Source organism: Tympanuchus pallidicinctus, unplaced genomic scaffold, assembly GCF_026119805.1.
Source record: "Tympanuchus pallidicinctus isolate F22 unplaced genomic scaffold, pur_lepc_1.0 scaffold2, whole genome shotgun sequence".
NCBI classification, from domain to species: domain Eukaryota; kingdom Metazoa; phylum Chordata; class Aves; order Galliformes; family Phasianidae; genus Tympanuchus; species Tympanuchus pallidicinctus.
This window is the reverse complement of record NW_026294721.1, coordinates 35,745,866-35,768,123: the sequence shown is the minus strand read 5'-3', so window position 1 is coordinate 35,768,123 and position 22,258 is coordinate 35,745,866. Positions and strand designations below refer to the sequence as shown.

The following is a 22,258-nucleotide window of genomic DNA, read 5'->3' as shown; positions in this document are numbered from 1 at the left end:
GCCTGCCTTTTTCTTTCTCTTACCTTGTTTTTGACCTACAACATTATCAAGAAGTCCCCAGTTTTTATTTCTGCATTCACTTCACTGCTTTTATGAAACTGCCTCAGCAAATACGGGTGACTGATAAGGGCTGAACTTTCTTTCACCCTCAGCTGCTCCAATCTGAATTTTTAAAATCCCCATGGGCAGAACAAATACAGAAGGCATTACTGACAATTTTCAAATCAGTCACAGATTTTTCATGTGTAAAAACTGAGAAAGCCAGAAATTTATCCGAACCTGATCCAACTGCTCTGAAAACTTCTGAAGGCTTCATGTATGCAGAGACTTCTTGCCTTTCCTGTGAAGGAGGGGAGTACTCTGGTTGGTGGCCATAGCACCGCTCACAAGAACCTAAAATGTTCTCCCTATCCACTAGCAGAAGCCATCTCAGAGCTAAATGAATTGATACTCAATTACTATGTGTCTACTCATAGTAACAGATGAAATGTGAGGCTACAAAAAGATGGTTTGTGGTAGCCAGCTGAAGCAGAGGGTGTCCCTCAATATCTTATTTTGAAAACCTCTATATTTCTAATGAGTGGTTAAATATTTGATGACCCGATTTTGAGAACAGTCTTCAAGGTCAAGTAAGGATTAAAAGTGAGACGAAGATATGACACAAAAAAGCAGCTGGATAGTGAGTTCCTGAGGAAGACGTTAGAACTGACAGACATTCAAGTCTGAAAGACTGTCTAAGAAAGGCAGCAAAGAGCCAGGAGTAAAGGGCCACCTTGACAAGAAAAGACTTGGCACATATTTGATCTGCTGTGGTTGTACTGTTGTACTCACATCTGAGTAAAAGCAAAAAGAAAAAATAGCCAAGTAATTTCAGTGTAAACATGTTAAATAACTGGCATCTTTCCTGAAAACTTGTAAAATGAGTTGTAGTTCCACAGGTTGGCTGGGTTACAGTATCCTGTAAAGTTAGACATCTCTAAAGGGAGCGTTGACAAGCTCCTCACCGTAGCAACAAAGTGGTACCCACTCAGAGAATGAAGCAAAGCTCTTGGGAAGTAATTAAAGAACATTTTGGTCAGCTTGTGATGCAAATATGATTTTTTCAGATTATGTAGAAACAAAGTGGAAACCCACAGAACATCAACAAGAAGGTTTAAAGTAACAAGGCTGAGTGATGTTTGTCCAAATGAGCCTAAAAAGAAAAGATGGGAGGAGATAGGAGGATTTCAGATAAATGGTTCAGGAAATATCTCCCTCTCCCCTTTGTTTTCAATTTTTGTATTTTTACAATCTGCTGATGGAGACAAAACTAACCCACCTTTTCATGAACCTTAACTCATGCTCTTTCATCTAGAAAAAATACACTAATTATTTCTTTGGATTCACATTTTTCTGGTGCAGAACTTTGTTAAAGAATAGTATTTGCATATTGAAATGCCCTATTTTTGCTAGTCTTCAGTTACATTCTGTCAAGCCAAGCCTTTTTACATTATTTTTAACTGATATTACACATAGTTCATTATATAGATCATCTCTAGTTCCAATTACTATGAATTAAATCTAAGCAATTTCTGTGAGATCAGCAGAGACTGTCTAGTTTTCAACTGGTTTATCTAGAGCAAAAATACTGTTTATATGTAATCTAGCTGCCCAAGTTCACTAATGACTCTATGGAACTTAGAAAAGCATTCCCTCCAGCTAGACAAAATGCATCCTATTTTCTACTCAAAATCAAGAGTTGAAAAATGAAGAGGCATATGGGGGGAAGGACCAAGTCTCTCTTACCTATGTCTTTGTAGGGCTTCAGTCACTCCCCTCCCAAGTATTACACATTCAGACATAATTCACTAAATGGAAAGTTTGGAGAATTTCTGAAGAAAATATATCAAAACAATTAACCTCTGTTTTGTTATGGTTTCCTCGAATTCAAAGGCAGAAGGCTGAAAAATTAAAAGGTGTAAAGTAGATGCAGCCACAAGGTGCGAAGTAAGTCATTTTAAATCACTTCTATCACTTTTTGTATGTCCTGATGTTTAAAACAGCACTGGTTAATGATAGCGTTGATTAACAACACAGCACATTTTCTAATGTATGCTAGAATCTCTAATTAGTTCTTAACCGACTTGACTGCTGTATTCAATGTTTAATAAACTCTGCGAGTAAGTGGAGAAATCACAAAATCCAAATGTTGGCTGCATGAATACTCTTGCACTAGCTTCTGTTTCCAGTTGTTTGATTGAGTTTTCTATTTCGTGAACTACTGTGAGAGAAAATCATGTGATAAAGGTGTAATCCAGCAATATGTCAGCAAATAGCTGCTCCTCTGACTGCTAGTACTTCAAGGAGCAGGCATCTGAATGAAATCAGATCCCTACGGAGTCTGTGGCAACAGACATACAGAAAGAGACATGAAACCTTGTTGTATGCCATGAGCAAGATAAAGGAAATTTTTTTACCTAGGCAGGGCTCGTGTTTAATATTCTGCTCTTGTACTTAGCCAATTGAAGCCCCAGTGAGCTTTTGTTTATGATCTGATTCTTGTTACTCACACGCAACTAACTGCTCAAGTTGTCTGGTCACTTCTGGTACAAAATGGAGGGGAGATGAAATATGAGAGATTAGAGCTTTGTTTTCAACATGGAAAAAACAAACAAACAAGCAGAAACATCAGAACTAATATATATATATCACAGTATATATTTTTATAACTATGGAATTAATATCTATATCCATACGTATCTATGATTAATTAATTTATTTGAGAAAAACCTGAAATGATAAATTCCTTGTGTGATAGGATAGGGTTGTATAAATACAGCTGCTTAAAAGCCTCCAAGATTATTTAGGTTTTACCTAACTTCTTTGTGTTTCATTAAGTTAATTGGAAGTACAGCTGAATGACCCAGTATTTAGCTTCGCAACTCATGGCAGTAGTCATAGTCTAATTAAATACTTCATAATCAATTCATTTAATCACAACATACAAACAACAACAACAACAACAACAAAAAAAAAAAAAAACAAAAACAAAAAAAAAAAACCCCAACCTTTCAATATCCTTACAAGATTAGAAGAAAAGAAGGTTCTGCTAAGGCATATGGCAAGCAATCTCTTCTTGCAAAACAGCAAACTAAACCACAGCTCTAATACCATGTGTTAAGAGATAGTGTCTTTTTTACACACTGCATTTAAAAAGTCTCTCCAGAAGCAACCGGAATACAATCTGAACTGTAGCAACAGGTTGAAACACATAATTTGACTACAAGGAATTGAAATGAAAAGGCAGAAAAGGAGACGAAATTCCATGAATTAAAATTTTGATTTCCCAAACAATTTCCTTAATTGCTAACACTTAGGTTAGAAATTTGTGGAATGCAACTAATAAAAAAGTAAATGAGAATGCCTGCTGCACTGAGATATGTCTCCATCAGCACACAAGTAAATAGACATAGGCATCAAAACTGCTGAAATAAGCACCCATTCTAGCTGAAGTGAGGAATGAAGCCATAGATTTAGTTGCTGTAAAGATCGTAAACTTGTTTGTTTTTTCTCATTTCTTGACTCCATTATGTAATCATTCTGTTGAGATATTTGTATATGGTATGCAAACAGTAGAAAGTTTTTTTGCACCCATCACAAAAAAAAAAATAAATAAATAAATCTATAACAGCTACTACAGTTTGCTACTTTCATGTGCTTAGAAGCCATCATCCAGCAAGTGAACAAAGATTGTATTTCCAAATGTTTTCATCCTGACCAAATTCTCTGCTCATAGTGTTTGTGATAATCCTAGTTTCATGCACGCAGGCTGAAGGAGGTGTGAAGGAGAATCCACTGGCAAAAGCATGGCAGCACATCAGTACAGTAATTTATTTGTTCATATTTTGCTGTTGCATATCTGAAAAGGTCATACTCAAATAAAGCTGCCAAGATATGATATTCCTCTGAGAGGAATAAAATGGTTTATGTATCTCAGCTTTGCCAAAAAGCTATGGAAACAAGAGCTTCATTTTGTGAATAAAGATGTAGGCACAAATACTGGATCAAGCAGGGTGAAGACCACCCTTGGGCAGAGTGTTTAGGAGGAAAGTGGTGAAAGGTTGGGGGTTTGCTTTGTTTTGTGGAACATTTGGGTGTGTATAACAGGCCTGTCTAAACAGAATTGGTGTGTCTGATGGCTGATCCAATATTCTGAGGAGGTCCTCTATTCAGAACTTGTTTTCTTTCCGCACTTACCCTATTTTGTGTATTGTACTAGATTATACTGGTTTCATAAGTGGCAGTCACAGTAACTGTCCATCTGGATATGTTTTGAGGCTCTATAAAGTTTTAACAACTGTAAAGGGGAAAAAATAATGAAGTATGCAGCCAGTCTGAAGTTGTTATCTAGAGATTTAACCTACTGTCGCCAGGAATGCACAAAGGACAATTCATGTTCCATGTAAAATGCATTCAGATCCGTAGTCTTAATGCAGCAAGAAGTTTTCTCTTGTGATGGAAGAGATTGTATTCTTATATTTATAACCCCTTAATGCATGAAAATAGTTAGAATAATAATATTAAAATGATAGTAACACATTTCAACATCTAATCTTGATTCAGGGCATGTGTAACTGAACCACATACTTGATTAACTCTTGCACTTGTCCTATTGTCTGCTTTTTAATAAGCAAGATTTATATTCCTCAGTGTCCTTTAATAAGATTTTGGCCTGTGAGAATTTATTCATATGCTATTCATTATGAAATGCCAATCATAATCTTTGTACACACTTGTTTCCTCACACGTAAAAAGTTCTCTATTTCGGATTTTCAGCATTTAATAATTCTTTTATTTAAGAAGAATCTACAGTTTATCTATGAGTCTATGAGTTTAAATTTTGTGTATTTTCGTGACAAAAGACAGTTGTTAACAATGAAATAAATGTGATATATTCAGTCAGACTGTATCAGTGACTATTTGGAAAAAAATAATACAGCTTGTACAGATTCCTATTACTAGGATTTGGTACTTGGTGCAACCCCTGCATATTAACATAATTCCAGTTGCTCCTGATATTTTCAGCAAATGCTGAGTAAAGTTCTTGGACTTTACTGGTTGAGGAGTAAAATCCCAAGTCCCTCAGAGGTGATATTTCCCAATAGAATCACCAGTGCCTTATGATAAGTAGCAAGAAAAATATATAATGTTCACTTGTTTTAAAGTAGTGTATGCGCACAGAAAAATTTTGGTAAACGCACCTTCTACATCAGGAACCTGGAAATCTAAATAAAGTAGGTTTTCCCTTTGGGAAAAAGAGAAATCATTATCACAGGCTTACCTTTTCAACCTTGGACTCTAATCTTGGTGATGACAGAGGATCTGTTTTCAAACACCTCGCTAGACAAGATATGGTTCTGCAAATAAACTGCTCAGGTGCACATCGTGAAGTTCTGGAGTAGGCCTTTTTAAGCCACTGAGATTTAGATGGATCACCTTAACGTTTAAAAAGTAGGACTGTACTTGTATCAGGCTCAAAAGGACAAATCGGGGCATTAGGACTGTGACCCTGCAAACTATATTATGTCTTACTATAACAATATAATATATAATAATATAATCCACTAACTTCCTTAGCTATTTCCTGTTTTATCATTATACCATACCCAATTGGATCTGGAAGCTGGGCCTACATTGTCTCTGCTCACAGAGTGAAGCTCAAGACCACAGCATGTGCCAGAGAGGGTCCCCATTGTGCAAGCTTTCACTCAGCACCAAATCACACTATCTCCAGACTGGCTTTCATTTGGGCTTTCACTTTGCTCCTGATGTTTTGATGAATACATAGGAGAAGAGAAGCCAAATCACACAAAACTGTCTCGTTCTGATATATCAGGCATTAGTTACATTTAGTCTCTTGAGCAAAAGAATTCCTGAGCTGAGAATACTGCCAGAGCTCCTCGCACAGCAGCTGAAATCATGCTGGCAATTGCAAGCATAATTTAAGCCTCTCTTGTTCAATATGCAGCTTTTTGGTAATTTATCCCTTGGCTATCCCAGCTAGGCTAATATTTTTTTTCCCACCATTTCTAAGAGAAGATTAAACCTTGTAGGGCTGGAGAGAATCACTTTAGCTAGGGGAGGGGAAAAAAAGGGAGAGGAACAAGACTGTCATAAGGCAGAGATGATGTCAGAACAGTGAAAGCTTTTCCTGTGGCTCTCCAGTACCCATCTGTAATAAATTCATATGGGGATTTGGAGGAAATAAAGGCCTCAGCTAACCAGCAGGTTCAGCAGGTTAGAAAGCCGTACAGTATGGTTAACAGCAAATCTTTGTTTTATCCATCCTGACAGGTTTTGCTGTATCATACAGATATTTATTTTTCTAAGGTAATATTATAAATCACTGTCAGGTCATCAGCCTTCCCACAGATTTCCAAAGCATTTCTTTACCTGCCAAAGTTCCACAGACCCAGGTTGCTGTATAAGCTGCTCCCAAAACAGGGCACACAGCTCTGTACTGCGCTCTGCCAAAGCACCCTCACTCAGGAAGAGGTTGTAAGAAAGGAGCTGGCCCCAAAAGTTACGGCTTAAGGACACCATGAGACTTTTATTAAGACCACCTCCAGCAATAGTTTGTATTAATCATAACAAAATAAGCCAACATTTTACTTAAACAAAAGCTTTTTTTCCATTCATTATTCACTTAGGAAAAACTAATCAATTAATTTCGCTAGAAAGAGAATAAGTTAATGTACTACACGTGGTACATTGTCTTCAATCTGAATGATTCGTGCACATCTACAAATTAAAAACAGCTTAATCCTCCTAGTTAAACAAGACCCACTGGTTCAATTTTATATATAGTGGAATCATGATTAAGGCCAAATCACAAATTCTGTCAGGACCCTGGATTAAGGTGAGAGATCATCAGGGGCTTTCATAGGACATCTTCCAGCTGAGAACAACCAGAGTGTGACATGTGCTTGCCATGCCTCCTTCTCTGCCTTATGCAGCCCATTACCATAGAATCATAGAATCACAAGGTAGGAAAAGACCTGCAAGACCATCTAGTCCAACCATCCTTCCATTACCATTGCTACCACCAATCATATCCTGTAGCTCCTCATTCAGACACCTCTTGAACACTGCCAGGGACAGCAACTCCACCACCTTCCTGGGCAGCCGTTCCAGTGCTTGACCACTCTCTGAGAGAAAAAGTTCTTCCTTATGTCTAATCTAAACCTGCTCCGGTGCAACTTGCAGCCATTTCCTCGAGTCCTGCTTGTTGCCTGGGAGAAGAGGCCAAACCTCTCATCACCACAACCTTCCCTTTCCTCCCCTCCCCTTTTCTGTGAATGAATCTCAAAAAAAATTAAAGATGAAATAGAATTAAGTTCAGTCATTATTCTGCGAGAATCATATTCACTTCTAGAAGTTGAAATTACTGACTTTACCAGCTAGCAATATGATTGAAGTCCTGATAATAGGAAATGGTATCACGAATGCCAGGGTTACCAGTGTCACACAAAGTTTCTTACAGTAATGTTGCAATGCTCCTGTGCTGCCCTGCTTTGCTATAGGTTACATGATCAAAACTAGGTCCATGCTAAATGATTTGAAGTAAAACAGGCCCTTTATTTTCAGACCATCTCAAGGGCTTTTGGAAGTGGGAGGAAACCAAGTGCCAGCAAATGGATCTAGGAGGGCCTGACCTAAGGATAAGGTTAAGTGGTGTAATAATCTCCATGCTGAAGTTGGTGCTGTATAGCAGCTTCCCTGACGTGCTTGGTCACAAGGTGAACCACTGTGAGCCCACCTCACAGATTTTCCGCCCAAATCACTTAAAGCTTGAGGCTCTGTCAAACACAGGAACTCCCACCTAAAACACTTTCCTTTCTACTTACTAAGGACTACTTTCTTTCAGGCTGTACTCACTGATAACCTTATCATATTTCTGTTTACTTCACTGTTCTCTATTTAGTGCTGTGATATTTGCTTCCAAAGACTACTTTTCAGATACAAAAGTTTAATGCAGAGCGCTAAAGCTGGCATATGCATACCACGGAAGCCCAATCTAAGCATTAACTTTTGTTCTATACAAATTTTCTAAATGCAAAACATTTCTTAGATTACAGAGTTTCTTCTCTGAGAATCAAAAAGTTAATGCATGAGTTTCCTTTTGTTTGTCATCGTTGTTACAGAGGAAAACGATCAGTCTAACAAAAAGTTTCTTTTCAGATATTGTTGGATGGGCATTTTGATCAGATTTTTTTGTTTTGTTTTGTCTGGTTGTTTTTATCTTCTTTGAAAGAAAGATAAAACTAGCTAATGACTTGCAGAGTTTCTGTTTTAACAACAAGCTTGTTGTTAAGACCAGCAAAGGCAACACTCTCCACAGACTTCATTAAGGGAAAATGTCTCAATGTCCTGCTCTCAGAGACATTACACATATCTTCCCTTTGCAGAAAAAAAATAGCTGAGCTAAATTTGGAATTTTTCTGAAGTTAGAAGGAGACTCTAAGTTAAGAGAAGGATCCATGAAGAATTATTCCCTGATGGCTTGGGAAGGATTTGTTTCTGACATGTTCCAGCTCAACCCAACCGCACTCTTGAGGTACAACTGTGTTAGAGAAGATTTTTTTTTTTTTTGCTTTGGAAGGATTACTCACCAGCTTACTCAAACTGAAACACGATGGTATTTCAGTATGTAGAGAAGAAATAGTAATCTGATAAAAAACAGGAAACAGAGGTAGAAATGCTTAATGTGTTGAAGATAGAAAATGAAGAAAATTCTACTCATGCCTCATGCAGAGCAGTTCGCAAAGAAAGATGGCAGATATAATGTCAGTTAGGCATGCTGTACAGAGATAAATAAAAGCAGCCACATTGATGTGTGACCTGGATATACTATCTGAAATTTCAAAAGATTGGGGATATGGCACCGATAACAGGATCCGTCAAAAGACACGTAGAGCTAGAAGACCAACATTCAGTATGAAGACAAGGATGGACTTTCATCTCAGCTAGGAAAAAAAAATGGAATTTGAATAGTACATCAAAAACAAAGTGCAGAAAAATAGAAACAAACTGATGCTTCATATACAGTATTGGGGTGCAGATTCATACTGATAGGCAAGTAGGTGGCCAAGAAAAATAGGAAGTAATTAAAAAACAGAATAGACATAATCCATCTAGGAGAGTTACTAATCCCTAAATATGACTGCTGCAAACAGTCCACCATACTCACAGCAAATGGACACAGATATTCTGCGCTGACTTGCCTATAATCTGTACAGATAAGAACAGAAGAACAATCAGAAGTTTAATCCACATTTACAAAAACTCTCCCTTTAAAATTTAAAAAGTGCTTATATGCATGACAGAAATAAGGGTGAGGACTCAGAAGTGGGGGCAAGTTGTTTACAATATAGGCAATGAAGATAATATGTTCTGTTTGCATTCAGAAGACATCTGAATAACCTATCATCTCAGCCAATTGTTCCAGAAAACTTATTCTTCTTTCCTAAATAAGTAATGTTTGATTGCTCTCTCAAACAAACAGCTGAGCTATGATCCCACAGCAACAAGGGATTTGTCTGTTCATGCTCTCCAGTAAGCCTAGCCTTTTCACTTAATCTAGACCATACCCCAAGTTGTTGAGACTCATTCTTTCAGCTCTGGCCTCTTGAGTTGGCCAAGGGAATCACTACAATAATGAACTTTGAGAATTTTGTCAAGCAATCTTCTATTTAAGCCTCAAGAGGTAAACATAGCCTCAGTTTGGTTGATTTCTTTGGACTGATGAGGAACACTATGGTGCAGAGAAATCACACATATCCCAGTCCAAAGGATGGTAAAAATTAAGGTGCTAATATATGATTGTGAGGCCTTCAGATCAACACAGAAGTTGGAGAGGAAAATATTTACTATGCTAAAAGTGCTAGGAGAAGCTCAAAACTCTAACCCATTGTCAGTGATCGTTCCCTTAAGCACACTTCCTGATCAATACTTGAGAAGCCTTAACTTTGCTCTCCAAAGTAGCCAAAAAAACACTGCTTTTATCTCAACTTATATGTCAGAGCTATATAAAAATGCAATATCCTTTTTGTTTAAATAGTTTTTAACATTTTTTCTATTTACATAAGCACATAAATGTATTAAACCAAAGATTCTTGGAGATAAAATAACACTTTAGAAAACCACAAAGTAAAAAAAATAATAAAAGCAATCATTAATCTGACTTAAAAAATGAAGGTGATGAAAATAAATTAAATTAAATTGCCCTATTCCTACATCTAAGAACCTTGATTATAAGCTCTACCATATTATATAACCAAAGCAGAAATTTGAAAAAAGTGAAAGAAAAAAAACACCAAGACAGTATTAATAAAATAATGAGAAGTGTCGCAGAAAGGTTAATGTAATATTGGTAATGATTAATGGTGTAACAGATAACTCTATGTATCTTTACAGAGTGAAAATATCCAATCTACCTCAGCTTTAATAATCATATTCCCAGTGAGTGCAGATGAGAAACTTAAAATGTACGTATAAGACTGGAAATGGTTATAAAAAGATCAGAGGCTTTCAAAATTCACTGTGTACTGGGTCTAGTGAATGTAATGCCAAGAGTAATATATGAAATCTGATCTGACAGTTTCACAATTTTCCTTTGTTTGAGGAGATCCCCATGCAATGAAAACCTACGACATCATGCCAAAACTGAAAGAAACAGTGGAAAGGATTCAGTGGTAACTACCACTAGTCCATTTCTCGCTGGCAAAATATAAAAAGAAGATGAAGAATTAATTACATTAGGAAATCCAAGGGAACGTGGTTTAGATTAAAGGACTTTTTTTTTAAGCAGTCAGCTGGAAGGCTGATATAGTACTGCTCATGCAGATGTTTGGAAAGTATTTCACAAACTCTAATCTTGGAGAGTGTCTAAAGGCTTTTGCTCTTCCACTGCTCCATGCCATCTCCAATTTATCTTCTGTACAAACTAGAAACTACAGCTTCTAGTTAAATAAGACGGGTAATTAAAAACAAGCAAAAAAACCCGACACAGTAGAATATAAGATATTACAGTCCATATTCTGTAGGTCCAGTATCTATAATAGATTGGCAGATCCGTTTTTATCAATAAGCAACAAAAAAAGAGTAATAGCTATCTGTCAAAACTAGGTTTAATTCACTCCGTTGGTTCATATTGGCACAGAACAGTATACTGCTATACTGAAACCAAGGAGTTCAGATCTGTTTGTGTGGCTTACCTTGAACAATCCAGCTCTATATTGCTCTCTGGGTAGTCATGGTCATCTGCCTACAGAGGCAACAGCTATGTCTGATCTTGGTTTCTCAGCCCATCTCCATTGGCAGTTTCTGATATATTGATAGTTCCACAGCATTCTATAAACATCAGACACACAAACAGGTTACTTAAGAAGTGAAGAAGAGTATGGCAGAATGTCTGACCTACATTTAACAATCCTAAGTGGCATTAAGATCTTTAAAACCAAGGTATGCAAGGTAGAGCAGTTCTATGTCTGCTCCTCATCTGGTTACATGCACCACAGTATCTATCCTCAAATATGCACTGTTCTCAAAGCAGAAGAAATGAGAATGAAAAGGGCTGTGATGCTGACCACTCCACAATGTAACAATATTAATTCAGTACCGCACAAGTCAGAGGAAATTCCAGTGTCCTTGGAGCTGACCCAGTCTGCTAGCCATTCTTTATGCCCCAATGACTTGAAGTGATAGATGAGGAAGAATCATCTTGCAGTGTTAATAACTGTGCACTCACAGAGATGTGAAGGAGCTCAGCGTTTGTCTTGAAGGGCAGGGAGGCCATCCCTAGAGCCTTTGCCAGAGACACCAGATGTGCAGGGAGGAAGCAGAGGTACTAACAGTGTGGAATCAGCAGTGTTGAGTGATGGGTAGGAAGGTGAAAGAGGAAGCAAGCAGAAGGGATGGGATGAAGAGAAAGTCTTGCCAACAAGTTCTGGTACAAAAACATTGAGAATCTCTGAGCTTGTGTTTGGGTCAAGTTCTGGGCCAATGCTCTTGGGTTCTGTTAATTCATTTTGTAACTGCTTACAAAAATTTCTGTCTTGTTATGAGGAGCTCTGAGCGGTCTTCAGCTTGAAGGATGAGGGCTTCCACTGTCATGTCCTTAATCCACAATATTTCTCTACCACCAGAGATGCTGTGTGTGTCTGAAATATATAGAGAATTATTGATGAAAGACGTAATACAAAACTGAGCTTTTTTTTTTTATCACAAAAACATACAACTAGCACTCAAGAGCATTTCCACTGCTGGGAATCTAAATTAGATATAAAGCCTTTTGATTCACTCTTTAAAATCAATTTCTGCCTTCAAAAGAAAGAAGATTAGATGGAGGGAAAGGTAAAGAAAATGGATACTCTTTTGCCAATCCACAATTCATTCAGAATTAAGATTTTCACTTTCCAACCTCCTCATAAGTGTACATTTTTCTGCTCATGCTAGCTCTTTCATTAATTATTTCTCTGAACTCTTGCTTTTTAGCCACATTCCACACAGTCTGGTCCTGCAATTCCAGTCACAGCCTTTGGGTTTCTTATTTCCCTTCTTCCCTAAAGCAGAATTAAACCCTGCTGGTTGGAGCCAGCTCAGCCTCGAAGCTGGGAGGCAGCTCAGACTGTGCATGTTCTCTGTACCATGCTTTGCTGCAGCGACAAGAGCACTCTCTCACTCTTGGGGCCCTTTCCAGAGGACTGCTCTTCCTTCTGTCTCTACACACAAGCTATCAGGTCTCGCAAAGAGAAATGCTTCATGCTGCTTTTCCCCTCCCTGCTGACTAGATGCATTTTTGCATATCAGTTCTAAGCATCTCTTAAAGTCTGTCTCTGAGTGGCTAGAAGAAGTGTTATCTAATGGTAATATCCAGCCAGACAGATTCTCCTTTGCTATCCACTTCATTGTTGCAAGTATGATTATGAAGGATGACTCCTGTGTTAATGAAAGAGAATGGAATTTCCATTGACTTTAGCAGGGTCAAAACTTCACCCTGAAGGACCTATCACTAGGAATGGGACAGAATTTCCATTTTCACAAAGAATTTGCAACCCTTTAATTATGCTGTAAAACCTCAAATATTTTCTTCGCAGGGCAAAGTTCGTATCTTATTTCAGATGAATGTAGTGGCTGAGCATCATCAGCTGCCAGAAAACCTTTAGAAGTTACTTAAAATAAGAACAGGCATAAAAGAGAAGCAGGGTGGGAAAGGGTTGTTTGCTATTAAACATGAACACAAACCAAGCTGGGCCTTTTGTCTATTCCCTTCCCCCATTTCGTTCACACAGTCCTTATCACCCTTCAGACAGCCTCGGAATGCTAATTTTTCTAATCACTTGGGGACTGAAAACTGCAGAAACTGTAGAAATTAACCAAAATATTATTTTAAACTTTGTTTAATGAGCCTGGATTCACACCTGAAAATAAGCTCCCAATCCTTCCATTCTTCCAATAATGGCATTTCCACACGTTCTGAAAAACTAAAATTCAAAGCAAAAATTTGAAAACATTTCCAAAGGTCTGTTTCAATCAGAACTAGCAGGTAGTTTTTACAAAGAAGTGGTTTTAAATGAAAGCCTAATTGTTCTCTTTTTGCAAATGTTTAGAACTTCCTTTCATATAGAAGCAGATGATAAGGATGTTCAGAATGGTTCGGTGAAATGATACTGTAATGATAAAATTCAGATCAGCTTTAAACTTTATTGTATTTTCCACCTCTTTCTAAGCTTTAAGGATTTCAATTATTCTGTCTCTCTCAGCGATGAAGTCTATATGCATGTATCCCTCATTTAACACTAATGACAACGTAAAAACCTTTACACATCAAATATGTGACTATATGCTTTTGTCTATCCTAATGGTTTGAGAGAAAATCTTGATAAATCAAGGCTTTCTTTTTCGTTTCCTCTTTCTTAAGTTTTGTTGCCTCGATTAGATAAAAAAATAGGGGCCTGTCAATCTGTTTTCTTTTCAAGTCTCCTCTGTCTCTTTCTAAATTAGTTACAGCCTGCTTTTTGTAGCTCTATAGCCAGCCTGACCTAATTTAATTACCATGACTTGTGTGGCTTAAAGATAAATAGTTTTATTCAGTCAGTCTACTTTTGTATAAGTTTTCCTTTTCATGCATCTCCTTATGTTTTGGCATTCAGAATTCTTGCTCTCAGTTCCTCAGTGGGTTAACACAAGGTTAGTTTTATAGCGTTGTCCATATTCTCACAAAAAGAACCGTTTGATGTTGTTCTGCTCAGCTCCTGCTTTGCTCTGTCCAGTTGCACGCTGTGAGTGATCAGGCCTTTGTGGGGAACAGGCAACCAACCTAAGGAGCATTTCCACAATGCCACTGGCAGCCAGTGACACTGGCTCAGTCTGAGGAGCTAGGGATGGAAGACACTCTGTCATTTCTGTTGTGAGCTGCAAATCCTCAAAGCAGAGGTTGCTCATACACAAGCTACTGTCTGCGTACTTTTTTCCTTCTTTGAGGAAATTACTTCATGAATCTAAGTACGAGACACTGCTGAGAGAGGAAGGCTGGAAGATGTGGGACAGTGAAGATAGTGGCTACCGCACCGCTCCTGTGCAAACATGTGACAAATCCCCTGCTCAACACATATAATTATGTTCATTCCAGGCTTTAAGGACAAAGAGAAAAAAGTTCCTAGGGTTACAATCAGGCTGTCATCAATAATAGTGATCTTAATAATGAAATATTTTTAAAGCCAACTGAATCTACCTTCAGGTATTCTGTTCTATCGAGCCCTTGCAATAACTTAATTTAGAATGATAGGATGGGGTGATATGTGGATATGTGATGCGCTTGAGAACAAGAAACCACCAACAAATCATCATCACAAACTTCAGAAGTCAGAACTGGGCTCCCAGTTGGCAGGGCTTTACAGAGGTGCTACAGCTGCACTTTGCTTGCACTACAAAACTGTCCTATAACAAGCTTCATCAGAATAAGCACAGAACATTTGACTGCAAATGTATTTAAATAAAAACGTGTGTGTGTGTAACTATACAGAAATGTGTGAAAAATCTCACCACTCTTTTAAAAACACTGTTCAGTAGAATAGTACCGGCAAAAGGAAGACAAATAAAAGTATTTAAATGATATTTCAATTTTCAGTCATTTCAAGTCAATTGCACAGATAGATGAGAAGATGTTAAGTTTTTCAGATAAACCAAAAGGGACCATCAGGCCAAGTTCTAGTGGAACTACGTAAACAGCACCCTTAAATAAACAGAGCATGTCTTTGTACTTGTGCCAGAATCCAACCCACCATAGATACAAAGTAGAAACAGCAATTCCATGTGTTAGCACCCACAGAAAGGAAAGAATCCATTGACACTTCCATGCTTGGAAAACAGAGGTGAATCATTTCTTTCCAGCCATGATCAACAAGAAAACACTGCAGAAGCAATAAAGAGGAAAACAAAAAGATGCACTTGTTTCCTGTTAACTAAAACAGCCCGACAGTGCAGTGATGCATTTGTCATAAACATCCACTGGTGTCCTGCTTCAATTCCTCTTAAAACCCGTGACAGACTGACTTCTATAAGCAGTAACTTTGATTATCAGTCATTTCTGTTGATAAAAACTCAATGTATACCTTACCTTTATCCAGTTCTTCACAAACAGCACCAAAATAATTAAAAGGCAGCCACCTCTAAAGTGCAACTGGGTCAGGTCACTGGGGCCCCTACAGCTGTATTAAAAAAAAAAAAAAAGCCTGCTGAGAAGATAAGGTTTTTAAAGGCTCCACAGAGGGATACAGACATACAGACATACCGACAAAGACACAAGGGAAAGGGAAACTTTATGGCACACTATTAATCTTTCTTAGAAAGATGAAGTGTTGCTGTGACCTTGATGACATCTGAAGCTGTCATTTGGAAGGAGGGAAAAAATGGAGACCAGAACACTTCAAATAGAGCATTGTCATCACCAAAGTACACCTACCATTGAGACTCCCTTTAAGCGCAAAGAAAATACTTATTTCGTAGGACATAGCTTGCCTGAATAATCTGCTTACCGTGGCCCACTTTCACAACCTCTCATATGACATTCTCAACCAAACAGATGTCTTTCCCTTACGGTAGAAATCAGTTTTCCTGGCCTTTTGCTGAACTAGCAGAGAGTTGCTGGTACATGTCAACCAAAGACACAACCAAGCATCATTTCTACTGCTGAAGAAAAATAACAACAAGTATGTCTGTGGTTGTATCTAGACACTGATGAATAAGTTGTCTGCTAACTGAGTAGCCTTCTTAAGCACTTGTTCCCCACTTAAATCAAGGATCAAACAAGAAGCTTCACTTCTTTTACAGCAGGCTTAAAATTGCTGTAGCCATACAATAACAACTACTGATTGGACACAAAGGTGTTCTGGGGTGTTGGTATGCTTTTCAAGAGTATCTAAAAGCATAAAGACGGAGACTGTAGTAATTGTGCTGGCTTATTTAGCTGAAGGGCAATTGTATTCCTGTATCTGTAATAATCTGTATCTGATACAGATTATAGCTGTGTTTTTGTGTGCATCAGTAAAGATATTGTATTATCAGGTACAGAATCACAGTATGAATCTGCACAATACAAGTAAATTCCATAAGCTAGTAGCTTAGTTCATTGATCCTTGTGGGACAAAGTCAGACAATACATCTTTGGCCAATAGGTCTGTGACATTGGTGCTTAGTCTGAATTGAATTAATAATGATCATAACCTCTAAAAACTAAACACTAAAATACGAAAAAAAAACCAAACCCTTGACTGCAGATTATTTTAAACTGTGCCATAAACAGATACAATATATAACAAATTTTTCTACTATGAAAATGCTCTCAAAGCTGTCCACAGATAAAAAAGCTTTGCACAGAGATATATCCTCTATACCCAAGAAGTTCATATGAAGAATGCTGACAAATTATTCAACTACTCTCCTGGACACTTTAAAATACATAAAGGAAGCAACCAATAAATACAAATGCTACTTTAAAAAAAAAAAAAAAAAAAAAAAAAGGATTGTGATGTTTCTTCCTCTTTCCAAATAAAGAAAGACTTAACAGGAAAATATGAGTGATAATCTCAGAAATATATATATATATATATATATATATATGATTCAGCTTCTGTACATTTCTACAGCCATTGTACTTATAATCTCACATATAACTTTCAGATGAATGTCATTGTCATTGTACAGAATATTTCTATATAAAATATACAAAGTTTCACCTATGAACAACAAACACATTCTGTAGTGACTTCAGAAAAACTCAAGGTTCACTGTAGTTTTTAATACAAACGTAGATACATAATTTAGAAGTGTTATTCCATGCTTTATCTTGATGCTGCCAGAAGAGCCTCCAGCCCTTCTTTAAAAAGGCATCTACCAGAGTTTAAAAAGAAAATTTAGGCCATTGGTGAAGGAAATTGCCACCATTAATTCTGACCTACCACAAATTAAAAAAAAAAAAAAAAAAAAAAAAAAAAAAAAGGAAAGGACACACTGTGAAAATTAAAAGAGAAAACTAACAAATGTTTTATGAATACACGTGCAATATTTAGGTTCAATGAAACAAAATGCTGATATGTGCCAGATACCCTAGAGTTGTTCTCCTACGACTAATTCTTCTGAGCTAGTTTTAAATTAATCTCCCAGTGCTTGACCTCTTCCTACCCTTGTTATTAAACTAATAAAAGCAGCTTATACCAGCCACAATATAAGCAAAGCAGTAAAATAAAAATTTCTTCAAGCATCACTTGGCCTTGCTGGACAACTTCACCAAAAATCACATAAATGTTCTATTAAATAAAATTCCATACAAAGAATTTTATTTTCGTATATAGAATCATGGAATCATAGAATTTCTCAAGTTGAAAAAGACCAAAAGAATGAGGTTGTGGGTGCCCCCTTCCTGGAAGCACTCAAGGCCAGGTTGGATGGAACTGTGAGTAACTCAGGCTAGAGAAAGGTGTCCCTGCTTACAGCAGGGGGTTAGAACTACATGATCTTTAAGGTCCTTTCCAACCCAAACCATCCTATGCTCATCGTGTCCAACCACGACCTAACCATACTACCTAACTCTAACAACCCTCAACTACGTCATGTCCCTTATCACCACATCCAAACGTTTTTAAACACATCCAGGGATGGTGATTCAACCACCTCCCTGGGCAGCCTATTCCAGTGCTAAACAACCCTTTCTGTAAAGAAGTTTTTCCTGATATCCAACCCAAATTTACCCTGGCACAACGTAAGGCCATAAAATACACTTAAGGCCATATAAAACACCTTCCAAATGTGATACTCAAATGCCTTCTTTGGGTCACTGTTTCTCTGTTTAAAGGGAATAACCCAAAGAAACTCGTATGAACCTAACCATATCCCAGGGTGCCTGGCACTGCCAGCTGAGCAAGGGAAGAGATTGTCCCACCCTGCTCTGCACTCGTGTGGCCTCACCTCGAGCACTGGTTGCAGGTTTGGGTGCCATAATATAAGAAGGGCAAGAAGCCATTAGAGAGCATCCAAAGGAGGGCTATGACAAGCAAGTACACAAAAAACAGAACAGGAAAGATGTGTGGGAGGTAGAAATTTGTGCTGAAGGGATGGAAAGAGAGCAGCTAGCTCACTCAAGGGACTCTTATGACAAAGGCAAGGCATTCTTGGCATCCATGACCAATCACTTCTATTCTTCATTCTAGTTACAAATAAAGCTGCTTTATCTGTGGAAAGTATTTAGATTTAAAATGTTTTGCAACAGGCTATCTCTGCCAGTATGAGTGTAGTGGTCAACAATCTCATTTGGTGTTGCTAGATGTTTTCATTTTACCAGCAGTAATATAAGAGCAAGCGCAGCTGAATTTTGGAAATTCCTTATTTGCTTATCTGTCTTTGTTACATCCTATACAAAAATAATCCCAGTAAGAGATATGCCATGAGAAAAAAAGCATTGACCAATTCAGATCTATACGTGGATCAAACACTGACTGTATTTGTCAGAAATCACATCTGATCATTACTCTGGCCAGATTCAAGAAAATAAAGGACAGAATGCAGCACACATACACTGCTCTGGTCACTCATAGAAACCAGCCGATATTTTAAGGTTACAACATATAAATCTTCTGAAGAGCAGACTGCAACCTTGAGGTTGTTTGTTTGGTTTTTCAACTGAAATCTGACACACATTACATGTGAACATTTGGAAGTTATATTGTTAATTATGCATTATATATAATTGCTTTAACTTTTATAGTGAACAGTCATTAAACTGACTTTCAAAATAACAGAGCACTTCACAAAACTCTTACAGACATGTGACCTAATAATGATGAATGAGCATGGTATCTAACTTTACAAATTCTGTTTAGTATAGATGCACATATTCCCTTTTTAAACCAGTCATGATGCTTGCAAATGGAAAGGATTTGTAAGGAATGGGCAGTGGTGTGATCTATGTACAGATATATACATAAACATATAAATTAGTTAGGCACTGCTTTATTTTATCCAAGATTTTCTAACAGCAGGGAGAGATCTGATTTGTGAAACAGTGGGTTCTAGCTAATTAGCCTGTGACAAAAAGAAATTTTCCTTCATTCACGCTGCTAGGTTTAAATGTGGTCTGGATCTCTGGTGATTTCAGATTCCCCTCTGACTTAACTGAAATAGTTTTTATCAGCTTAGATCCTGGCATTCCTTCAAGGTGCAGCAAATATGCCACTTGGAAGGAATTGATTCTGAATTGTGAACCCTGCTTCTATGCTATGGGGAGGAATGCTTTTGTGTTTACATTCCCCAGAAAATCCACAAAAAAGCAAACAAGCTAATTTTTTTTACACACAAGTACACTATTTCAAAGGCTCAACCAAGTACTATCTGTAGTGGTAGCAAGACTGAATAATACTGCTTTGAAAATTTACCTTGCCATAGCTGTGCAGAAAAGGTTCATTAGAAACAGTCAAGAAAAGCTCAGAGAACCTCCTAAGTCATTAAGTGTCACTTTTGATATCTGTACATTACTACATTCCCATTAGAATGTAGTACTACATCTACTGCATTAGAAAAGTTTTTCTAAGACAACATTACCCAAGGTACATAAAAACCCATGGGGTAACTTATGTGGTTGAAATGGCAAATTCACTCTATATATTAGCTCATGCTCCAATGGATGTAATTCTAAAGATTTAGAACAGTACTTTCATTATCTCACTACATCAGCAAAAGCAGCATCTCATCTTTTTCTCAGTGAGATTTTAATGGCATAAACACCAATTTTCATTTTTGCCCATAAAAAAAGTGATTCCCACATTTTTTTCCCTTTGTGGCTCTGTACTGAAAGAATTAAAAATGCTACATCTTACATTATGACAGTGGAAAGAGAATGAAGGGAGAGTAACACTGCACATCTTTCAAAAGCTGAAAAGGAAGAAAGACATGCAGGAGCTGTTAGGAGTGAATGGCAGCTTCTTTTTCCTGAGACAAGTGCTCTTAGTAATGGCTCTCAGCTTCCACTACCTTCTGATCTCAAGATGGACCCTATACCTCGCCATCCTTAATGCTTCACAGCTAGGCTAATGGGTAAGCTGCCAGGGAGTAGTGGTCATAGCTAACTTCTGAGATCAGGAATGCCTAATGGTTTCATATGGTCTTCAAAATCTTCCAAACAAGAAGGCCAACTCATTTATTACACAGACAGACATGTAAGCTGGTGAGCTCAGGTGACCTCATAGCTGGGGAAAAGGCTATTCCAATTAACCAGCCAAGGTTCTGGCCTCTGCAGGCAGCAGGATTCCCCATTTTTTCTGAGCTCAGTTCTTATAGAGAAGGTATAATGTTTCTAGTACTTAAATTAAAATTACAGAATGATGTAAGATGCAATTAACTTCTAGAAATTCTTTAGTTCAACCTCTTACTGACAGCATGGTCAACTTCAAAGTTAGGTCAGGTTGCTGTCCTGTTGAATTCTGAGGATTTCCAGATGAGGAAATTCCCCTCTGGGAATCCCCTTCCTGTGCTGATCCATCCTCATCATGAACATCTCAGAGGTACTGATGACCTAGAAGGCCTTCTATCTTACTGCTTACTAGCAGATGGGACAGCTCCTGAGCCTGCTCATTCCATGGTACTGGACATAGTTGGAACAGCTCTCAGGGAATTGGATGCCATTCCTTTACATTTGTTTTGGTCAGTGGGGACCAGGATAGGAAGACTTAGAATGACTCAGAGCAGATGTGTGAGAACTCCAAAGTCCAATTTTGCACAGTTTTGTGGGTTTACATGAAAGCACTCCCACAATGAGACGTAACACCAACAGACTTAAGTGACATCACTAGGTCTGTTGGAAGAAGACTACCTCATTCCTATTCATTTTCCTCCCCTCTTCTATTCCATTTCCACACAACCAAAGCTGGCTGTTTAACAAAAAAACTGTTTAAAAAAAAAAGTTACAGATATAGCTATGATTTACAGTTCTTTTTGGTACAGTAGAAAAAATAATTAATTTGGAGGCTTTAAAGGATTTTTTTTTCTTTTTTCTTGTTGTTATCTTGATTTGCATGTATCTGTAGACACCTCAGTCAAATTTAACACAAAAATCATTTCTATCAAAAGAGTTTCCCGCTTCTGGATAGAAAACAAGTAAAACTCAGTTTCAGATTCCTCCTTTACTTCTGTGACCTGAGGCAACTACTGCTGCCTTTTAAAATACGGGTACCTCTTCTGCCTCGGGTGGTTGTTATTAGTACAGCTAGGGGAAAATTGTGATAAAGATCACCCCTCCCACCTAGAATAGAAAGAAACATTAACTATTTCTTTCCTGTCTTTGACAGGGAGTGAGCAACTACAGTTTCAAATGACCCCCACCTGTTTACTACTACTTATATTCAACAGTCATTTAGTTTATCTTCAGATCAGCTGTGCCGCATTAGATGTTACTGCTTCCTCAGGCTTCAGCCTCTTGTCCTCTGAAGAAAATGGAAAGTTCAAACCAAAATCCTGTGTGGCACAGAAACCCCCAATAAAAAATAAACCAGCCAGCCGAAGCCACGCCTCTAGATAATCAACAAAATGAAGGCATATAAAAAAGCGCGTGTGAACATTACGAGGTTTTTACTTAATTACAAAAAGGATTCCTTTAAAAGAATAATTTCTGGTTCCTTATGTCAGTGATTTCTATTTCCTTATTCCTCAGAGCATGGACTTGTGTCCTATT

General features: G+C 37.7%; 1 long non-coding RNA gene across 1 annotated transcript in view; it reads right to left on the bottom strand.

Annotated features, from left to right (window-relative positions):
- The window catches only part of LOC128079923 (uncharacterized), a 121,846-nt gene that overhangs the window by 41,594 nt on the left and 57,994 nt on the right, over nucleotides 1–22,258 (bottom strand). The window contains exons 3-5 of the long non-coding RNA XR_008206373.1: nucleotides 15,659–15,749; nucleotides 12,083–12,200; nucleotides 11,256–11,391 (exon numbers count right to left, since the gene is read on the bottom strand). This is a non-coding gene — a long non-coding RNA (uncharacterized LOC128079923). The remainder of the gene's footprint in view (nucleotides 1–11,255; nucleotides 11,392–12,082; nucleotides 12,201–15,658; nucleotides 15,750–22,258) is intronic.